The sequence below is a fragment of the Herpailurus yagouaroundi genome, unplaced genomic scaffold (genome assembly GCF_014898765.1).
Source record: "Herpailurus yagouaroundi ecotype Mexico unplaced genomic scaffold, PumYag 142, whole genome shotgun sequence".
Classification (NCBI taxonomy): Eukaryota; Metazoa; Chordata; class Mammalia; order Carnivora; family Felidae; genus Herpailurus; species Herpailurus yagouaroundi.
Window position 1 is genome coordinate 60,771,155 of NW_024412397.1, and position 24,266 is coordinate 60,795,420.

A 24,266-nucleotide genomic window follows, 5' to 3' on the forward strand; every position below is an offset into this window, starting at 1 on the left:
TGGCGATTGTTGAAAGCGCTGCTATAAACCTTGGGGTACAAGTGCCCCTCGGCCTCAGCACTCCTGTATCCCTTGGGTGAATTCCTAGCAGTGTGATTGCTGGGTCATAGGGAAGGTCTCTTTTTAATTTTTTGAGGAGCCTCTACACTGTTTGATACAGGAGGGTATTAAGTAATGGAGGCCACGCGACCTAAGAAACATCCACATTCCTCCACAAAGACTTTCTGGCTTCCCAACCAGTTGCTGAATTTTATAGCTTTGCATCTAAACCCTGACATTTCCACCAGGGGTTGGTGAGCTCTGGCCCTATTTGGTGGCTGCCTATTTTTGTATAGCTCGTGAGCTAAGAATGGTTTTTACCATGGCCGAAGAAAAAAAAAATCAGAAGAATATCGTTTGTCACGTGGGAAAATTGCATGGGCTTCAGTTTCACGTTCATAACCCCATGTGTGCTGGTGCCCACTCATTCTTCTGTGGGTCGTCTTCCGGCCGCTTTCACGCTGCGACTGCAGAGCTGAGTTGTGACAGAGGGTACCCTTGGCCCACAGAATCTGGACTGTTCGCTGCCTGCCGACAGGTTACTTGAACTCTCTATGTCTCAGTCTTCTCATCTGTGGGGTGGGGAGGATGATTCCCAACTCACAGGACCGTGGAAGGATTGGATGCGGTAATGAGTAAGGGGCAGCACAGTCACTGACTCACGGTAGCCACGAAATGAAACTTGGTCCCTCCTTCCACCCCCTCTAATGAAGACAGGGCATCACAGACCCATATTTGGGGGAGAACATACCAGTCTTCCCCCACCGTGAAGGGCAGGCTGACTGTGGCGTTATGATCACGTTTACGTGTTCTGCTGTCTTCTGGTGGCCCAAAGGCAGAGGCAGGCCCCTGTGTTTGTAATTGTGAGAGATACAAACTTGGCCTTGGTACTTCTCAGTCTTCTCTATCCTGGGCCCTTTCTTCTCCAGCGTATCAGCTACCCGTCATCACAACAACACCACACAACAAAAAACCCCAGCATGTGGATGGCACACAACAATATACATTTATTTAGTCTCGGAGCCTAAGGCCTTCAACTGATCTGGGTCGTTCCCTCACACAGGCCCCTTGGGACTTGACTGGCTTTTGGCTGCCCTAGGGTGACCTTGACTGGTGCCCTGCGCCTTTGATGCCAGTGTCTTTGAACTTCCCCCAGGCTAACTCAGGCAGTTCTCAGGACAACACAAATGTGTAAGAGCCATCAAGCCCAATCACCCAAGCGCCTTCCAAGCCTTTCAGCTATCCCATTGGCCAAGACGAGACCTGAGGCCAAGCTCAGAGTCCACGTTTACAAATATACTCTCCCTCGCTATGGGAGAAGCTCCAGAATCACATGGGAAGGAGCCGGCACGTGAAAAAAGGCTGTTGCGTGACCATCACCCTTGAGAGCTCCTTAACCAGGGCATTTCTGCTCTCCTCCCTTTCCCCAGTCCGTCCCTGTTTTCAAAACAGGTGCTAAAGCCCATTCAGAAGCAGAAATCAATTTGAAAGGAGTAACAAAAGCTTAAGATCCTGACTTTGTTGGTAGTATTTATATTTTAACTGGTTGCAAACTGTGAGTTAGGGCATGTCACTAGGCGGATTTTCAGGGAGCAAGAGACAGCGGTTGGTAGGCAAACTATGGAAGAGAACCTGCTTCCCCCTTTCTTTGGGGGGCATGCAACCTAGGTGGTCCCCCACTTGGCCAGCTGGCAGCCAGGGTGGAAGTGGGAGCTATTGACTCAGGGAACTCTGACCACACGACTATTAAAACCCCTTGGAAACCCTGACAGCGCTCCGCTCGCTACCATTAAAATGGCTCGGGCTCCCTTGCCAGCTGGTGGGCCGGGGAGTGAACCTCTTTTCCTACCTCTTCCCACTGCAGAATTCTGCCAAAAAATACATTTGTTCTCCAATTGTCATAGGCTTCACTGAACTTAGAAGACTCTCCAGACATTCAATTCACCCACTCTTTCAAAGCCAATCTCCGTGTGTGGCTGAACTGGCATTCAAGCTAAAGCTTGTTTATCCGTAACGTCTCTTCCTCTGTGTATGTTCCACATCCATTTGGGTAATATTGTCACTTCTTTGCACATTCACGTCCAGTAGTGGGAATGGCAATCATTGGTTATGGGAACTCTGTGCCTATGACCGGGAAATCATGTGCATGTTGTTAAATAATTTTTCTTACTCGCGCGGCAGAGAATAGTTCCCCTGGAACTATTCGTGTGCGTTTTCGATCCCACCCTGAGCATTCACTCCTTTGCTTTTTTGTTCATTAAAATTAAACACACTTTATTGTGCAACTAGCATGGCTGGCCTGTTCTGCGCTGTTGATCCAGGGGCAGAGCAAGGCACGGATTTGTTTTCTAGAACATTTAGCCCACCGAGCACAGCCAACAGAAGAGAAGTTTTTAGGCCACCTTTTTCCCTACGTGGCCCATAGCTCTCCACCTTTCTGGTGTTGGGAGGCGCTTGCTCAAACGAAACCATAGCCTTGGCTCAGTTAAGACCATAAGAAAACCAGCAAGGTGATCCATTTCTTTTCCTCTCTTCCTGGGGAAAATGGAGGCTTTTGACTGTCACAGACCGCTCCCCCCTCCCCCTCCCCCATAAATCTCTCTCTCCTTGTCCATCTAGTTCTCTTCGCGGCTTCTTTGACAGCATTAAAAACCACTCCTATGTCCAAACTCAGCCAGAGTGCAGCCTCCATCCGGCAAGTGAATGCTCACTGAACGAGGTGCTGGGTCCAGATGCACAAGACACGGCCTTCATTGTCACAAAGATCAGAATGCATGGGGGAGACCTGGTGTCCTTCAGCAAGTTCAGTGCTACATATGTGCATAAAGTCCCGTGTAAGAACATAGATGCGGCAGGGATCGGCACAGGTGAATTAAGAACTTTGCAAGGTTCCACAAAGCCTTTGGAGCCAGCTCTGATTGTTTCCTTTAGTGAAATTCCCTCAAACATGCAAGCATTTATATAAACATCAGTGTTTCTCTCTGCGATTCTGTGGGATTTCTGAAATGTGCATCTATTTAGTCTAAGATGAAATGCTCGTTATAAGATGAAAAAAATTAAACACGCATTCCTCAGTGCTTGGACCTCAACCGCAAACTGAACTCCCAAAAAGAGTCATTAAATCACAATGTGTGCTTAAAATAACAAATTTGAAAGAAAAATGTTCCAAGACATTAAACTTCAAAATGATCTCTGACTGCAATTCCTTCTGCTTGTGAGTCTGGACATTATTTAGGCCCGCTTAAAACATCAAGGGAGAGATGTTTTAAGGCAGGGGGTCCTGGGAGGGAACACAGGATGGCCGTGCTGAGTGGGAGCATAAGTAGTTGGGTGCCTGGTGTTCCCATGGGACGCAGCATTCCTAACAGTTTGTGAGTGGACATCGGGGTCCGGAATCAGCTTCAAAATCCACAGAAAACTTTTTCTTTCCCTGAAAATTCTGAGAAAGTGTTTCAGTGGATATAAGTGGGTTATATAAGTGGGTCACTCGGCCAGTGAGAAGGATTCCTCCGTGGAACCCCTGAGGGACAAATCAGGTGCCTTTCCTCCAAGGGCGGAATAGTCCTTGGGTCAGGAGTCCTCAAAGCCGGAAAGGGACATGTGCACATTGAGGTCACCTGGCAGCCTCCTGTGAACGTCTTCTCGCCTCCATATCCCCCTGAAGAAATGGGCTTTCTGGCTTTCCTTCACCTCACGTCACTTCACCTCAGCCCTAGGCGAATGCCAGCTGAGCCCATCCACACTACCTTTGCAGGAGAAGGAGAAGCGATAGCAACTAAATCATGTAGGATTTCAGAACATACATCTCTACCAACTATTGATTGATCAGAGCGAGAAGATCAGATCAGATACATTTTCATAACCTGCTAGTGATAATATTAGGTTCAAAAGCAATTATTTCCTGACTCTAATCAGTGGCTAGGTACTTGCAACCTAGAAGGAACTCAAGGTGAAGGGGTGCCCTTGACTCTGGACCGGGCCAACCCCAAGGGCTTCCCCCGGACTGTGCAAGAACTAGGAAGCATGTCTTAGAAAAAAATATGTAAAGAACTAAATGTTTACTGGAGACAAAACACAAAGGGTCGATGGCAGAGCTTCCTTCGAATGTTTGAAGTACTATTGTCTGGAGGAGGAAAAAACTTTGTTTTGGTTGTGGCTCCAGATGATGGAATTGGAACAGACAGGAAGAGGTTATAAGGATCCAGGCTTTGCATCAATGTGAAAAGAACATTCTAGCAGAATTGTTTAGAAAAGCAACGCCCTTCTCTGAGGAGGAAGGGATTCCATCTTTGAACTTGTTCAGGAAGAGCTAAATAAGCACCTGTCAAGGATGCTGGAAGAGACACCTCCGATTTGGGATGGCCAGGGCTCCTGGTAAGAGGCAAATTCAACGTTTACAAATTTCCCCCACAGAGCCACTTTCCATGCTAATACACAGGGGGAGGGTAAGAGAAGTTTGATTCATCTGTTTGTCTGCAGGGTAAGTCCTTTCTGAGTTGGCAAATGGGGATGCTGTAAACATTTTCCTATTCTGTTCCATGTTTGTACAAACAAATGTGTTTTTACTGAAACTAATGTAAGTATGTGCTTACTAATGAAGGCACTCGCCCCAAGCACTGACTAACCAAACAGACCTCTTTGTTCAACCCAAATATCTAGGCCCAGTTGTTTTAAACATTAACCAATTAAAAAAAACAGAGTCCAGATTTGTCTTAATTCTTTAGCTATGGAAATTGCTGTTAACAAATGCAAAGCCATAGAACCTTCCAGGTGAGCTGGAAGGTGGATATCGTCAGAAGAGTAAAGATGTCTCTTGAACATACAATAAAAACGAAGTCCAGCTTTAATGGAGAACTCCCACTGGCACAGTCCCACAGCATAAACTTGGATGGCTCAGCCCTCAAAGAAGCACAGAAATGCTCAAAGGTCTAGGTCATTGTTAATCCTCTAGGTACACCAGTCACCAGGGAGCCCAAAGTGTCATTAAGGGTCATTTTTACCAAATGACACCTCCGTCCCCAAAAGAAAACAGAGACCATTTACTCAATAGCGTAAACACCAGAAACATCCACACGCTAGAACCATTCTATGAGAATTAAAAAAATCAACAGCTGTTAAAAATTTGCACTACCATTGGGGCACCTGGGTGGCTCAGTCAGCTGAGCGTTCAACTTAGGCTCGGGTTTTGATCTCACGGTTCATGGGTTCAAGCCCCACATCAGCCTTTGAGTGGACAGCACAGCTTTGGATTCTCTGTCTCCCTCTCTCTCTGCCCCTTTTCCATTCGTGCTCTCTCTCTCTCAAAAATAAATACGCATTTATAAAAAAAAAAAAAAAAGATTTGCACTACCACAGTGATGGTAGGGTGCCAAGGTTTGTGACCCATGGTGATGGCATAATCCATATGTTGCAAATGACTGGTCACTGATGCCTGGATAAATCTGTCTAAGCACGGTAAGAGAGACCTGGTAAGGTGCCTCACAACGGACCAAAAGGGACCCCATCAAAGACAGCTTCACGTGCTGAGAATTTCATGCACTGCACCCAGCAATGATCATTTCCTACTGAGCAGACAAGACTCTGAATTCATACAGGGAAATAGAAATTTGAAATGGGAAGTTGTAGCAAAGCAAGCAGATGAATCGGCAGGTCTTTTCTAAAAAGAACTTTGACCATTTCCCACAACCATTTCATAACAGCTCCCGCTGTTAAGTGATTTGCCAAATCCTTCCCTGCTCCTCACAAAGATAGCCCAGTAAATGATATTTCCATGTCTCTTTTGTTATTGCGTGATGTTTTAGGGCCCCTTTTCAGGAAATAAGCGAGGGTTGCGAATTTTGATTTGCAGCATAGAAAGCCACAAATCAACCTTGTTTGTTGACTTGGCATGAGAGAAAGTGTGGACGCCAGTCTAGAAAGTACTCTGGACTGGAAGGTCATCAACGTGGGTTCAAGTTTAGGTTCCCCAATGTAGCCTCGTCAAATTCCTCACCTGTTAAGAGGAGAGTAACATCTCACCTGCCTACATCTGCAGAGTTGCATGAAACAGTACTGCGTGTTAACATGAAAGCACACATGAGAAATAGGGAATATGAAATCAAAGTGCTGAGCAAAATGGAACCACAATGACCCAGGCTGGAATCCTGCCGCTCACCACTTACTCACTCCTGGTACTCTTTAATGAGCTCTAGGATTGCAGTTTGAAACACGAAGATTATAATCTCTAACTCTTTGGGTGGTTACGAGTGCATTAAATAAGGTAATTTTTAGCTGCTCCCAGCAGGGTGACTTGAAAATGGAGGGTCCGGAACACCAACGGTACGTTAGCTAACACTGATTAAGTGCTTAATATATTCCAAGTACTATGCTAAGTGCTTTTCACATTCGGTCATTTAAGCTTCAACCTTGTGAGTAGGTAATATTAGTAACTCCACCTCATATACGAAGACATTGGGTATAAGAATAGCTTTACAGCTCATTAAATGTTATTTCCCTTTTTAAGGAAACACACCGGGAGTTCTCCAGCTGAGGATAGCTACCTTAGGAGTCGGTGAAGGTATTTTAATAGGTTACCTCTGTTCTTCTTTGGGGAATATCATTAATGCTGGGATATTAACAACACGCCCACAGATCTGTCTTACAACTTTATACTTATTTCTTTCTTATTTTGTTTTTGTTTTTTGCCAAAAAATGTTATCACTCAGATATCCCCCTTACCTTTATCACCTAGACCCTGCTCAAAATGATTTTATTTTGGGGGCGCCTGGGTGCCTCAGTTGGTTAAGTGTCTGACTCTTGATTTTGGCTCAGGCCATGATCCCAGGGTCATGGAATCGGGCCCCACCACAAGCTCTGTGCTGAGCGTGGAGCCTGCTTAAGATTCTCTCTCTCTCTCTCTCTCTCTCTCTCTCTCTCTCTCTCCCTTTGCCTGTCTCCCTCACTTGTGCACTCTTTCTCTCTCTCTAAAAAAAAGAAAAAAAAGATTTTATTTTATACCACAAATCTAGACACCAGAAAGAAAGGTTTGTCATCACTTTAGGTATTCGGCAGAACCTACATCAGGGTCTAAAGATTTCTCGACAAAAGTTTTGAGCAATGGAAACATGACTAGAGTAAGGATTAAGGTGATTTTGGTTCCAAAAATCTGATTTATTTTCTTAATATCACACATTAAAATTTTCAGCATTGGGGCCTCCTGTTTTCTCTGCACGATGCTCTCAGTGACTCCTCCTTCCTCTGGGGACTGGGTGTCTTGTCTCCCCTTCCATCTGTGGCTCTTGGCAGGAATCATTTCAAACCCTGACGTGAAGCTTTCGACCTGAGCAGGATGGGCGTTCTTGAGTTAACTAGTGCACTTGCCCTAGTCTGTTCCACTGCTTGGTCACTTTCTCTTAGATTGCTATTGGTTGGTGTTCATATTTCCCTTCAGGGTGTCTATTCTCAGCCATCCTAAATTTCAGTATTGCTTCCACGTGCTTATACCCCCTTAGACACTCGCTTATTATTTTATTCACCTATTTCCACTGTCAATCTCTTATCATTTCAATTTTGAGTCACACAGGCCACCTCATCATAATTCCAAGGGAGAGCAAATATTTAGCTTCAAGGAAACTCACTCCTGAAGTTAGCTATAACTATCTTCATTTGTCCAGCTGGAGGCTTGAGTCTCAGACAGGTTAAGTGATCACCCCGGGGTCACACAGCTTCTAATTGCAGAATCAGAGTAAACCACTTCCAAGGCCTGAGGAAGAGCCCTAGAAATTTGGTAGTCATCGTTTTGTATTCTTCTCCGTTCGCAAGTCTCCCAGACTTGGAATGAATGCGCCTTCAGCAGATGCTCGTCTGTTTTCCTTTATTTCTACCCGGAGCTGAGTACATCCAGCCTCCCAGGACGTGTGCAAATTCATCACACGCTGCAGAGCTAGGATGCGTCCATACACCACAGTTGCACCTCCTCTTTGCACGGGGGTTTTGGTTCGCAAAACTCTTTTGGTGGCATTGCCTCATTTCGTCCTCTCACCAATTCTGCAAAGTAGATGTAACAGACGTCAGAATCACAGGAGAGTTTTAAGGGAGACCAAGCAGTTCACTGTTGAAGAGCCAGGCTTGGAATTATTGAGACAACTGTGGGTGCCTCATCCTGCTTGACCTCCCTTCCATCTCTGAGCCTTACTATTTTTGTGAAGAAAATAGAGATGTCAGTGTCACTGAGTGCAGGGTTTGTGTGGATTCATCGAGATAGCCGTCCAGAGAGGCAGAGAGGCAGAGTAAATTTTGGGGGGCATCCAGCTGATGACTGGCAATTCTTTTTTTTTTCTTAATGTTTATTTTTAGATAGAGAGAGAGAGAGAGAGAGAGAGACAGAGCAAGCAGGGGAGGGGCAGAGAGAGAGAGAGAAAGAGAGAGAGAATCCCAAGCAGGGTCCACGCCGTCAGGGCAGAGCCTGACATGGGGCTCGAATCCATGAACTGTGAGATCATGACCTGAGCCCAAATCAAGAGTTGGGACACCTGACCAATGAGCCACCCGGGCACCCCAACTGGCAATTCTTTTGGCTAAGAGCTGGTGCCCTGCCACAGCGTCCTGTTCTCTCTTCTGGCATGCCTACTTCTTTTAGGGATGAGGAAGTGAAGGAAGATACAGGCGGAGGAAGTAACTTGCTCAGGTCACAAGCAGGCATGGAGACATATGCCCCAACACCCACACACGAGAGGTGGCATTAAGTGGTGATGTCCTGCACAGCTTCCTCATATGGGTACAATAAAAAGACTCACCCCACAGGATTATTAGGAGCATTAAGTGAGTTATGGCTCGTTTAGGACAACTTTGAGAGGACAATTACAACAGTATCTGGCATAGAGCATCCAGTCCATGTTAGCTATTAGTGCCGATCACAGTTTCACCTACGCCTGGGGCCACTGTCTACTGACTCTATGGGATGGCTCTTACTACCCAAGGACTGCCCACAAAGAGCTTTTATCTGAATCTGCCTCCATGCCACCCTTTTTTTTTTTTTTAATGGCAACCACTTTAGGATCCTCCAGAATCTCGGGGACAGAAAGTCAGGAGACCCAACACCCAGTGTCTTTGGAAGAAAAGACTGATACACAGACCCACCTTCCCTGACTCATCTGTCACATTCTTGGACACTCTTTTCTAATAACTACATCTTTTTAGATTTGTTCCCCCTTTTCTCTCCAAGGAACCCTCCATCTATAATCATCACTTTCTGAAGTATCCAAATAATTAGCCTCCTGTGCAATTTCTTTGGTCTCTCTCCATTTCATCTGTGTTGTCTGAAACCCATATTGTAATCAGGGCATTCCTAGGAACTGTTCTACTCCTGAGTTACTCATCAGGGGTCAGGACCCTTGTTCTTTTTAAAACGTTTTCATTTACGGGGCGCCTGGGTGGCGCAGTCGGTTAAGCGTCCGACTTCAGCCAGGTCACGATCTCCCGGTCCGTGAGTTCGAGCCCCGCGTCGGGCTCTGGGCTGATGGCTCGGAGCCTGGAGCCTGTTTCCGATTCTGTGTCTCCCTCTCTCTCTGCCCCTCCCCCATTCATGCTCTGTCTCTCTCTGTCCCAAAAATAAATAAACGTTGAAAAAAAAATAAATAAAACGTTTTCATTTAAATTCTGGTTAGTTAACATACAGCGCAATATTGGTTTCAGTTGAGTGCAGTAATTCATCACTTACATACAACACCTAGTGCTCATCGTAACAACTGCCCTCCTTAATACCCATCACCCATCTAGCCCATCCCCCACCCACCTCCCTCTATCAGCCCTCAGTTCATTCTCCATTGTTAAGTGTCACTCTCTCTCTTTCTTCCCTCTTTCCATATGTCCATCTGTTTTGTTTCTTAAATTCCATTTATGAGTGAAGTCATATGGTTTTGGGGGGCGTCTAGGTGGCCCCGTTGGTTGAGCATCCAACAGTTGATTTTGGCTCAGATCATGATCTCATGGTTTGTGAGTTTGAGCCCCATCTTGGGCTCTGTGCTGACAGTGCAGAGCCTGCTTAGGATTCTCTCTCTCCCTCTCTCTCTGCCCCTCCCCTACTCTCTCTCTCTCTCTCTCTCTTTTAAAATAAATAAATAAGCTTTAAAAATTATGTGGTATTTGTCTTTCTCTGATTTATTTCACTTAACATAATACACTCCAGGTCTATCCATGTTGTTGCAAATGGCAAAATTTCATTCTTTCTGATGGCTGAGCAATATTCCATTACACACACACACACACACACACACACACACCACATCTTATCCATTCATTAGTTGATGGACATCTAGGCTCTTTCTATAGTTTGCCTATTGTTGATAATGTTGTTATAAACATCAGGGTGCACATACCCCTTCAAATCTGTATTTTTTTATCCTTTGGGTAAATACTCAGTAGTACAATTGCTGGATCATAGAGTAGTTGTATTTTTATTTATTTATTTTTTTTAATTTTTTTTTCAACGTTTATTTATTTTTGGGACAGAGAGAGACAGAGCATGAACGGGGGAGGGGCAGAGAGAGAGGGAGACACAGAATCGGAAACAGGCTCCAGGCTCTGAGCCATCAGCCCAGAGCCCGACGCGGGGCTCGAACTCACGGACCGCGAGATCGTGACCTGGCTGAAGTCGGACGCTTAACCGACTGCGCCACCCAGGCGCCCCAGTTCTATTTTTAATTTCTTGGGGAACCTACATACTGTTTTCCACAGTGGCTGTACCAGTTTGCATTCCCATCAGCAGCGCAAGAGGGTTCCCCTTTCTCCACATCTTCACCAACACTTGTTGTTTCTTGTTAATTTTAGCCATCTGACGGGTGTGAGGTGATATCTCATTGCGGTTTTGATCTGTATTTCCCTGATGATGTGATGTTGACCATCCTTTCATGTGTCTGTTAGCCATCTGAATGTTTTCTTTAGAAAAGTGTCTATTCATGTCTTCTGTCCATGTCTTCACTGGATTATTTGTATTTTGGGGGTTGAGTTTGATATGTTCTTTATGGATTTTGGATACTAACCCTTTATCAGATATGTGATTTGCAAATATCTTCTCCCATTCTGTAGGCTGCCTTTTAGTTTTGTTGATTATTTCCTTTGCTGTGCAGAAGCTTTTCATCTTCATGAAGTCCCAATTTTTGCTTTTGTTTCCCTTGCCTCCAGCAACACGTCTAGTAAGAAGTTGCTCAGGCTGAGGTTAAAGAGGTTGCTGCCTATGTTCTCCTTTAGGATGTTGATGGTTTTCTATCTCTTCACCAAACTGTGTTGGGAAAACCGGACAGCTACATGCAGAAGAATGAAACTGGAGCACTTTCTTATACCATACACAAAAATAAGTTGAAAATGGATGGAAGAGCTAAATGTGAGACAGAACCACTGTCTTTTGTAATGGCATGACTAACAATTTCCAGCCAGTGGGTTTCAACCAATGAGCTCTTCCAAAGCAAATCATAATTGGCTCATTGCTAAACATTCGAAGTCACACTATAATCCTTAACACCTGAATCATGGCATAAATACCCACCATGTAATATCCAATATCTGTAACTGTGGCTCTCCCCAGGTAATCTCCTATAAGGTGTAGCTGAGGTCCCTTCTGAATCTGAGCCTGATGAGCTTTATACCAGGTGACCAGAGCTGATTGTCAAATATTAAGAAATTTTGCAAGTTGGTTGTTAATTGTTGGCAGTTTGAAATTGGCTGTGGTGGGAGTATTGATAGCTTGGGAACCAGCAAATGCTATGAAAGTGGGCCTTTTTTCCCTTTGTTTTGCCAGTATAGCACTGGAGTCATCTACTTAATCACTCTTTCTCCTGTGATCCGTACTGCTACCTTATCATATAGTCAGTTCCCAGGTATAGAGGGATCTGAGTGCTCTATGCCATTTTATCAGCCTTTTATTTTTTCTTGACCAGAGCCACACTGATTTTAGTACTGTGTCTTTGAAGCATATGTTAATAGCTTGTAGAGCAAGATCCCACTTCTGTGCTCCTCTTTTTCGAAGTTGACTTAAGTCTTCATACACCATTAAATATTAGAATATTATGCCACGTATATTTTAGAATAAGTTTACCATATGCCTTAAATATATATATCTGGCATTTGATCAAGGTAGTTTTGATATTACAGAACACTGTTGGGAGAATTAATATCCTCAAAAAATTAGTCATTCCAAGAACATGATTAATTGTCCATCTATTCAGATTATATTTCTTTCACAAAATTTAATTAAATTGTAACATTTTTCTAAACAGCTCTTTTTTCATGATTTGTTATTTTCTAATGCTTTACCAATATTGTTACATGGTTGAATTTCTTTTTTTCTATTATTTTCTAGTTGATTGTCGATCAGCTTGAAAAATGGTATTGATTTTTGAAATGTACCCTTACTGAACTCTCTTATTGTTTTTATTGGGTCCATTGCATTTTTTATGATCATAATGTCTGAAATAATGATAGGTTTATTTCTTCCTTTTCAATTATCAGGCTGCTTTTTCCCCCTTTCCTTTCTTTTTAATTTTTTTTTAACATTTATTTATTTTTGAGATAGAGACAGAGCATGAACAGGGGAGGGGCAGACAGAGAGGGAGACACAGAATCTGAAACAGGCTCCAGGCTCTGAGCGGTCAGCACAGAGCCTGACGCGGGGCTCGAACTCACGGACCGCGAGATCATGACCTGAGCCGAAGTCGGACGCTTAACCCACCGAGCCACCCAGGTGCCCCTCCCCTTTCCTTTCTTGATAATGATAGCCCGCACCTACAGTACCAGATTAAGCAGTAGCAAGGATAACAAGCAGTCAACCGAACTTGACCCCAAAATGACTGAGATATGGGAACTATAGGGAAGATGTTAAATATTTAAATAAATATTTAGGGGCACCTGGGTGGCTTAGTCGTTTGAGCACCGACTTCAGCTCAGGTCATGATCTCACAGTTTGTGAGTTCAAGTCCCACAAGGGGTTCTGTGCTGACAGCTCAGAGCCTGGAGCCTGCTTCGGATTCTGTGTCTCTCTCTCTGTCCTCTCCCCTGCTCGCATTCTGTCTCTCTTGCTCTCTCAAAAATACATAAACATTTAAACATTGTAAATAAATAAATATTTAATTAAATAAATATTTAAATAAGGATTTAAAATATGTTGCTAAATCTAGTACAGTAGGTGAACAACATGCATGAACAGATGGGGATTTGGGCACAGAGATATAAACCAAAAACAGAGTCAAATGGAAATGTTAGTAATAAGACACATGATACCAGAGATGAAGAAATCCTTCAATGGGCTTATCAGAAAACTGGACATAGCAGGATTAAAAAAAAAAAACTTTGAAAACATATAGGTAAATAGAAATTAAAGCAAACACACACACACACAAACAAAAAATAAAAAGAATAAAACATATAAATTGTGTAGGACAATATCAAATACATAGCAGACAGAGAGTGAATGGGCAGAAGAAATATTTGAAGAGACGAAGGCTGAGAACTATTTAAATTAGTAAGTCAGTATATAAAAATCTCAGGAAACTGAAGCAAGATTTAAAAAAGAAAACAAAAACAGAACAGGAATGCCTGGGTGGCTCAGTCATGAACTTCTGACTCTTGATGTCAGCTCAGATCATGATCTCATAGTTTGTGGGTTGGAACCCCGCAAGGGGCTCTGCATTGACAGCATGGAGACTGCTTGGGATTCTCTCTCCTTCTCTCTCTGTCCCTCCCCTGGTTTAAAAAAAAAAAAAAAACAACTAAGTGCATCACAATCAAAGTGTAGAAATATAGATAAAAGAGAAAATCTTGAAGGCAGCCTGAGAAAAAGAAAACTTACACAGTGGGGGGAGGGGGGGACTAAAAGTTCGAGTCAATTTCTCATCAGAAATTTATCAAGCCTAAAGAAGATTGAGAGACATTTTAAAGTGTTGAAAGAAAAATCAATCAACCCAGCATTCTGTGTCCAGAGAAAATATCTTACAGAAATAAGGCAGAACAAAGACTTTTTAGACAAACAAAAGCTGAAATAATTCACTGCCAACCAATACTGAAGAAAGTTTTTCAGGAAGAAAAAGTAGGAGAGCAGATGAAAATTTGGATGTACACAAAGAAAAGAAGGGTGATGGATATAATAAAAATGATATTAAATGTAACAGACACATTTCTTTTAATATCCTTAAAAATAACTGAATATCTAATGCAAAAATATTAACAATGTGGGACTTAGATGTATAAATAAACTGAATGACAACAATAACATCACACACAGACATGTGCACGCACACACACACACACACACACACACACACGTTTGCTATAACAGAAGGCTTAAATAAGATCCAGAATCTTATAATACCCAAAATATCCAGGATATAGTTGAAAAGCACTCATCATACCATGAACACAGAAAATCTCAATTTGTATAAGAAAAGATAATTAACAGAGGCCAACACTGAGGTGACACAGATGTTGAAATTATTCAAGGATTTTATAGCAGCCATCATAAAAATGCTTCATTGGGCAATTATGAACATATCTGAAACAAATAAAAAACACAGTTTCAGCAAAGAAATAGAAGAAATACCAAGAAGTAAAAAGGAAACAAACGGAAATTTTAGACCTTAAGTATATAATAACTGAAATTAAAAAGTCTATGGATAGGTTCAGCAGAAGAATAGAGAGGACAAATAAAGCAATCAATGACCTTAAAGATAGAACAATGCAAATTATCCTATTCTAACAAAAGGCAAAAACCTTTTGTTTTGAAAAAACAAAATAAACAGGGCTTCAAGGGTTTGTGGTACAGTGGCAAAACACCGAATACTTGTGTCATGAAAGTCTCAGAAGAAGAGAATAAAGAGACTAGGACTGAAAGGCACTCAAAGAAATAATTGCTACAATTTTCCAAATTTGGCAAAAGACATGAACCTAAAGATTCGAGAAGCAGAGTGAACCCCAAACAATAAAAATACAAAGAAATGCATGCAAGACACAATATAATCAAATTTCTAAAACACGAAAAACCAAGAGAATATTTTGAAAGCAGTAAAAGAGAAATAACACCTTAGTTATAAGGAAGACAAATTGAACGACAATGGATTTCTTATGAGAAGCTGTGGAGGCCAGAAGGAAGTGTCACAAGATTTCTGAAGTGCTAAAAGAAAAGACTATCAACCCAGAATCCTGTATTCAGCAAAAATATCCTTTAGGAATGAAGGGGAAACCACCACATTTTGAAATAAAGGAAAACTAAGAGAATTTGTCACCATTAGACCTATCTGAAGTAATGGCTAATGAAAGTTCTTGAAACTGAGAGGAAATGATAAAAAAAAAAGGAATCTGAGGAATATTAGGAAAGATGAAAGATGAAAAGCAAAAAAATTTAGATGACAGACTTTCCTTTTCCTTGAGTTTTCTAAATTATGTTTGATTTTGAAGCAGAAATTGTAACATTTTCTGTCATGGTTCTCAACATATGTAGAAGAAATATTTAAGTCAATTCTATTATAATAGAAGATGGTAAAAGAAGTTCAAGGGAGTAAGGTTTCTACATGTCACTCAAATTGAGAAAATGTCAACATCAATAGACTGCAGTAAGTTATACATGTATAACACTTAGAAGAACCACTAAAAATCTATACAAAGAGATACACTTAAAAACACTATAGACAAGTTAAAATGGAATTTTTTAAAAGTTCAAGTAACAAACAGGTAGACAAGAAAAAGAGAAAAGGAAAAAAAAAAAAAAACCACAGGAAACAATGAAAAAACAAAACAGAAAATAGCAGACCTAAACCTTAACAAATCAATAATTACACTAAATTTAAATGGTTTAGACATACCAATTACCATACAGAGATTGGCAAAGTAGATTAAAAAAAAAAAAAGAACCATGTCCCGATATACATACATAAACACACACACACACACACACACACACACACACACACACATACACACACACATTATCTGAAAGAATTCTCTTCAAATACAGTATAGGTAGGTTAAAAATAAAAGCATGGAACACCTATCTCAACTACTGCTAGAACACCTAGACAGAAAAATCAGAAAAGATATAGAATACTCAGCAATGCCATTAATCAAAAGGATATAATCAACATTTATAGAATACTTCACCCAAAGACAGCAGAAGACATATTCTTTTCAAGTGTTCACAAAGCATTTACCAAGACAAATCGTATCCTGGCTTATAAAACAAACCTCAACAAATATTAAAGAACTGAAACCACAGAGAGTGTGTTCTCTGACCACAAAGGGATCAAGGTAGAAACCAATAATAGAAAAACAGGAAAATCTTGAAACACTTGGAAACTAGACCACATACTTCTAAATAACCCACGGGTCAAGAAAGAAGACTCAAGGAAAATACTTTTAAAAATACATTGAGCTGAATACAAATAAAAATAAAACATACCAAAAGTGTGGGACACAGCTAAAGCAGTGCTGAGAGGGAAACTAACAGCACTAAATGTTTATATCAGAAAATAACAATTAATCAATAAATAGTTCTAGGAAAATCTTCCAAAAATGAGCACATGTTGATATTTCAAGCTTGTGCAATTCTCATTCTTCCAAGCCCCACACATTCAAGATATATTATTGTATCAAATGATCCTGCTCAATAATTTCTTTGTTTAGAGAGTTTTTTCTCTTGGGATTTATCAAAGTTGACCAAGCAATAGGTTGGCCTTACCAGAATGATCTGGATCATAAGCAAACAAAGATAGAATGATTTGCTATGATTTGGTTTCTACTTGATGACCTGTTTAGACATTTAACGAGTAATCAGCTCAGAGTATCATCTCCACTATTGCACTGTGCCATTGATAAGAATGTGAAGTGATTAATTCAAGAATTTATCACAGTAACAGGACGAGCATGAACTGAGAGTGAGACATCTTTATCATGGTGTCTCTATTCTCCGAGGGATGACAGTTTTAAGGGCATTCACAGTCTCATAGGCCAGAGATTCTCATTGTGGTCGTATATTTGTTTTTATTTTCCATCTAAACTGAGAAGGAGGAAATGAGAAATCTCACTTGAGATGACACACTCTTAGCCCAGCTGAGAAGGTTGACTATCAGCCTGAGAATCTCTGACTTTTGCTCTATTTTGCAGTTGTTTCAGAAGCTGGTGTTTACCAAGGTATAGCAGTCTCAGAGCATCTGGGTGGCTCAGTCACTTGAGTGTCCAACTTTGGCTCAGGTCATGATCTCACAGTTCGTGGGTTCTAGCCCCTCGTTGGGCTCTGTGCTGACAGCTCAGAGACTGGAGCCTGCTAATGAAAAGCTCCTTCATTATGTCTCCTTCTCTCTCTGCCCTTCCCCCGCTCATGCTCTGTCTCTCAAAAATAAATAAACATTAAAAAAAAATTTAGGGGCACCTGGGTGGCTCAGTTGGTTGAGCGTCTGACTCTCAGTTTTAGCTCAGGTCATGATCTTACGTTTTGTGAGTTCAAGCCCCACGTCAGGGCTCTGAGCTGACACCACGGAGTCTGCTTGGATTTCTCTCTCCTTCTCTCTCTGCCCCTCCTCCACTTGGGCTGTCTCTGTGTCTCTCAAAATAAGTAAGTAAACTTTTTAAAATTTTGTAAAAATGTTTTAATATGGCAGTCTCTCAATCAATAACAGCTATTTTAATAATACTGCTATGATTAATGGTGTTATCAAAGATGATCGGGATGTGGGAAAAACGTCTGGCCACATAACTGCCAACTGGATGAGGAAAATAAGGGAGGGAGGGAGAAACTTGCCCAGGATCACACATGAGTTGGGGTTTCAAGACGATGGTAAAAATATGCCTAGAATAGTTGCTGCAAGGATGAAATGAAAATATGCATAGGGACGCACTTAAAAATTTTTTAAATTCCAGCATAGTTAACGTACCTGTGTTATATTAGTTTCAGTATAGTGACTCAACAATTCTACACATTACTTAGTGATCATCATAAGTGCATTCTTAATCCCCATAACCTATTTCACCCAACCCCATCCACCTCCCCTCCAGTAACCATCAGTTTGTTCTCTATAATTAAGAGTCTGTTTTTTTGGTTTGTCTCTTTTGTCCTTTGTTCATTTGGTTTTTTTTTTCTTCTTAAGTTCCACATATGAGTGAAATCATATGGTATTTGTCTTTCTCTGACTGACCTATTTCATTTAACATTATACTCTCTAGATCCATCCATGTTTGTTTCAAATGTCAAGATTTATTCTTGTTTATGGTTGAGTAATATTCCATTATATATTCTTTATCCATTCACTATCTATGGCCCCTTGGGCTGCTTCATAATTTAGCTATTGTCAATAATGTTGCTATAAACATGGGGGTACATATATCTTTTGAATTAGTGTTTTCATATTCTTTGGGTAAATGCTGAGTAGTGGAATTACTGGGTCATATGGTAGTTCGAGTAGCAATGTTGAGCATCTTTTCATGGGGTGCACTTTTAATTAATTTATGGCTTTAAACAAATGTAATGAATAAAAGTTAGAACATATCTCAGCAAAAGCATGGTGAATGGAAAACATACATACAATTGCAGAAATAAGTACAAATGTACCCAGTAATCACAGGAACTATAACTTAATTTAACTCACATGTTAAAATACAGAGGACTGAATTTTAAAAATCAGCAACATGCTGATTACGTAAATGAAAATAGAGTTCAAAAACGTGATGCTGAGTTTAAATAATTAAATTGTTTTCTAAGATGATACCGCTTATGTATAATTTTAAAACACAGAGAAGAGTACTACATATTGTTTATGAGGATATATGTAATTAAGATATAGACGATAGAGAGGCACATGGGTGGCTCAGTTAGTTAAACATCCTACGCTTCATCTCAGCTCAGGTCTTGATCTCAGGGTCATGAGTCCAAGCCCTGCATTGGACTCCGTGCTGGGGGTGAAGCCTATTTAAGAAAAATCTAAGAGATAGAAACTAGGGGAACACTCACCAAATTTGTGGCAGGTTCTCTGAGGAGGAGGTAAGCAGGTTTGTACCTGGGTGTCAAAGCCAGATGTAACTTTATCATTTTCTATACATTCCATTTAAATAAAATCCAGAGCAAAAAACAATGACTAAATGTTAACATTTGTTGTCTTTTAAAGTGAGTAGTCGGCAAGTATGGATCCCTCTAGTTCTCTGCCATGTTGGCCCCTCCAATAGCACTGCTAGGAATTTACCCCAGGGATACAGGTGTGCGGATGCAGAGGGGCACGTGTACCCCAACGTTTACAGCAGCACTTTCAACAATCACCAAATTATGGAAAAAGCCTAAATGTCCATCAACTGACGAATGGATAAAGAAGATGTGGTTTATATATACAGTGGAATACTACTTGGCAATGAGAAAGAATGAAATCTGGCCATTCGCAGCAACGTGGTTGGAACTGGAGGGTATTACGCTAAGTGAAATAAGTCAGTCAAAGAAAGACAGATACCATATGTTTCCACTCATATGTGGATCTTGAGAAACTTAACGGAAGACTGTGGGGGAAGGGAAGGGGGAAAAAATTTACAGAGAGGGAGGGATGCAAACCATAAGAGACTCTTAAATACAGAGAACAAACTGAGGGTTGATGGGGGGCGGGGGAGAGGGGAAAGTGGGCGATGGGCACTGAGGAGGGCACTCGTTGGGATGAGCACTGGGTGTTGTACAGAAACCAATTTGACAATAGATTATATTTTTAAAAAAACAAACATGGGGGCGCCTGGGTGGCGCAGTCGGTTAAGCGTCTGACTTCAGCCAGGTCACGATCTCGCGGTCCGTGAGTTCGAGCCCCGCGTCAGGCTCTGGGCTGATGGATCAGAGCCTGGAGCCTGTTTCCGATTCTGTGTCTCCCTCTCTCTCTGCCCCTCCCCCGTTCATGCTCTGTCTCTCTCTGTCCCAAAAAATAAATAAACGTTGAAAAAAAAAATTAAAAAAAAAAACAAAAAAAAACCCATGACCAACAAAAATAAAAATAATTTTGTTGCAGAGAACAAATAAATGAATAAAGTGAGTATTTGGGTGTTTGCGTATTCTGCTTTAAAAAAAAAATCAACAAGGGAGGAAGAAGACCTCAGGCAGGCAGGTCCTTGTGTACTGCCGGCAGACATGTGTCCCCTCCAATGGGACAGTGATCTCAGTAATGCTGAGAATTGGGAAGATGGCCTTCTAGAATCTCACCTACAAGATGGGCGTAAGTTTGGCCTTGTAGTGCTCCAGACATTGATACAACTGTGTACCGCGTACAAAAGAGCACTGTGCTCCCTAGGAATAAAATTTATGCCAGAAAAGTGGACAGTCAGGGTCCTGTGTAGTTTAAAATTTCATATCAAGGTATAACCCACACATTACAGTAAAGATCCTGTGATTCAGACAAAAGGCCCTCACCACTGTGGAACCTGGGGAAACTCAGGAACCATTCCAAGACAGTTTCACCATCTGAAAAACAGTCACCTCAATAGTTTGGAGGCTTACGTGAGGATCGGGCGACATATTTGCAGGGTTTTCTTCATTTCAGAAATTAACTTCTGTGTCAGTTGGCAGTCAGACGCTGATTACTAAGGGTTAAGGAGAACACGGCGATGGAATAGCCAATTCCCTGATTTCACTGATTTTACTCTGGGCTGATAATTTGAGATTACGACCTTGAAGAAAGTTATAAAGCGTAGGAAGGCTGGTATTCGTTTGGTTGGTAAGGAGTATCATTTATTAAGAAGGGAATCATTTTTAATTCAATTACTGAGCAGAGCAAGCCACTGGTATTTCTGTGTTCCTGAGAAAATCAGTTGGAAAACCATATGTAAATGAGAACTCAGGGAAAACTGCTTCTCACATCGGAGCCAACTTTTCCTGGTTGAACGACTTTTTAGAATCACATTAAAGCCTATTCATTATTTTGATATTGAAGGCCAACCTCTCACAGACTTCGTTCACCCTGGGAGTCCTCCCCATCAGCTGTGAGAGCTGGAAGGACCGGGAGGTATGAGAATTGCTGAGAGTTGATATAATTATCTCTGGCAAAGCATGAGGGTGGACGCCATCTGTCTCTTTAGGGCACGAAACGTAACGAGGAATGCCAAGTGAGGATGCGTCCTGAGATGACAGAGGAACTGAGCGGCCAGCTTCTGCTCTGTGGCTCTCCAGACACACATTCGCACCCTCACACACACTCACGCCCACACCTGCTCACGCACTTCAGAATGTCCAAGTGTGAGGCAGAATCGTCCAGATTGTCTTGTGTGTCTGTGCTTGCACATTTGTTGTAATAATTGGGCTAAATAACATCAGCTTCTGTGACCCTAGACTCTTAATAAATGCAACCCATTCATTTTCACAAACAGGTTTGAATGTCACAAAGCCTGTATTTTACACGAAAAAGTCAAGCTCCTAAGATATCTTCACATGCATCCTCAGAAACAGGGACCAGAGGTCTCTTCCCCTCTGTTGGAGGCACAATGAATGAATGTGCGGGCTTCAGAAGGGATTAAAGGACCTCCTCCCATCCCCCCTGCCCTGTGCACAGGAAGGAGTCAGCGTGCCTTTCTCACCTCGGGCTGGTCATGCTAGTAAGGAACACACAACATAAAAATCACTCAGAGAAGGAGCCAAGTCAAAAACAATTTACATTTAGGTATGACATAAAAGGATATTCATCCCATTTCTTAGTGACATGCTCTGTGTATCTATGGAAACAGGATAGATCAATGGCTGCTGGACTTCAACTTTGTAAGAATGTTCAGGAAATGAAAATCTTGAGATCTGCAAAGGCCTCGCTTTTCTCGGCTTCACTTGACCTAATTTCTCTTTCTCCTCTCCTTATCCACTAACCTGGTGAATCTGTTCTAGGAAGAATGTGCCTTAGGGTCAACCTCTCCACCCTCTGACTGCTTCCACAGTGGGGTGGGGGCGGTTTCCATCTCCCCTTTCCAGTTTCAATTCCCAAAAGCGTTATCTCTGAGACTGTATTGGGAGTGGAGGTAGGATCTCTGACACGGGATCAAAGCCAATGCCTCGGAGGGCTGCTAAGATAACCAGATACTGGACGACAACACTCTGAGCTACCGTAAATCGCCCACAATCTGTGACTCTCCAGGATTTTCTGCGACTTATGTTATTTTTAGTGACTGAATTTTTAATATGTTCTGCTTGATAATATAAATTTGTATGTTATGTCCGGGACAAATCAGTGAACATCGCATTAGCGGTTAGGGGCAACCGAGATACTGATTTTTGTTCAGTAACTTGTTGTTGTTACGCAAGCACCAAAACTCCTTGCCCTGGCATTCAAGGCCCTCCATAATCTGGCTCCATCCTGGCTGTCTAGTATCATGTGCCGCTTCACGGGACCTGTGGTCCTATCCTATGGACATGATCCATTTCCAAACAGGGCATGGACCAGCAACGTTCTGTGTCTTTGCTTGGCCGTTCCTTCAGCTGAAAATGCCATTCCCTCCCTGTGTCTATGGGACTCATGCTCACTGGTGACCCACACTACTAAGTACTCCAGTCTTGGGAACAACAGGAGAGATGCATGTACCCCTAATGTCAACTTGGGACCCCCCAAAAATCCTCCTTCTCTTGAGCAGTACATTACCCATCATTCTAATGAGTTAAAAAGGCGGCGGCAGGGCATAGCAAGGAATTAAAAATGCATCTTAAACATAGGAAGAAACACTCAATCTCACTCATAGAAAGAGAAATGTTAAACAAAACCCTATTAAGATGCCATTTCTAACCTAGCAGTTGGCAAAAATGAAGTTTGATAGAACAACTACGTTAAGGCTGTGGCATAAAGGGCATTTTCACGTAGAGTTGCGGGTATAAAAATATGCACAATGACCAGGAATGGCTATTTGAAAATATCTGGTAAATGACACATACATCCATTCTTGACCCCGAAATTTCATTTCCAGGAATGTATCCTACATATATGCTGTTGGTACACGTGTGTGTGTGTGTGTGTGTATACATGCATATATTGTGTGTGTGTGAGTGTGTGTGTGTGTATATATATAGTCTGTATACACACACACACACACACACACACACACACACATGAAGTTATGTGATACATCATTGTAACTGCAAAAGAAACCGAATGTCCATTAGTAGGGGGTGGGTGCATTCACCAATTATATCAAATATATTACGGTACATACGTTCAATGCAAAGAATAAGGGAGCTCTATATGTGCTGGTAGGGAAAAGCCTGTGAGATACATTGTTATATTAGGTACAGATAATAGGGCACACTTCAAAAGGGGCGGAGAAAATCTCTAAAAGGATATACAAGAAGCCAATAATTGTGGTTACTTGGTGCTTTGTTCTGATTTGGTAAAGGAGAAAACTGGGTAGATGCGGAATGTGCTGGGAAGAAGGTGTTGGCCATACTTTTTAATATTTTCTGATTGTAAAACATATGAATGTATTACCTAATCAATAATTTAAAAAACAAATTTTCAATTATGAAAGTGGATTAGCCACTTTAGAGGCTAACTCCAAACACTGGAAAGAGCTGTCTGAAGGGAGGGGAGGAGAGGGCAGGGGAGGGAAGAGAGGGGAAAGTAGGGGAGGTGAAAGAAGGTAGGAGAGGCGAGGAAACAGGATGGGAGGGGAGGAGGGGAGGAGGGGAGGAGACATAGCATTTGCTTTCCTGATAAAGGCTTCTTATAGGCTGAAATGGCTCTTGGAATAATAAATTAGATAAATTTATTACCATCGGTTTTTCCTTTTATCTCAACAAAACTGACCCATTTCTTAGGATACAATGCTATTACTTAATCATACTGTTCTATCATTTGAGAAACGAATACCCATCAATCGGTTTAATTCACAGTTGTAATAACAAAACCAATAAACCGAAGGAAGAATGCTGGATTCGAATTCTGGCACAACTCTGGCAAGCGTCTGTCGTGTTGGAAGTCACTTAAACCATCTGAGTCTTCAGTCTTTTATGAAAAATGAAGTCAAGCCATGTCGATCTCATTCTTCCTCCCAGGATGTTGTCAGATTCCAGTTAGAGCAGCCAGTCAAGAACACCGTAACCTTGGTCCCCCCCACCCCCCGCAAACCAGAAATGCCTTCCATGCCCTGGCATGGACTTGCCCTCCTCCTTTCCTCGGGACCCCTCTGGTGTGGTACCCAGAGCTGGGCGTGCCTCAGACAGACGCAGTCCTCACAAGGGGCGCTGTTCCCAGCTTCATGTGATTCCCGATCATGGTCAGCTTTCAGTC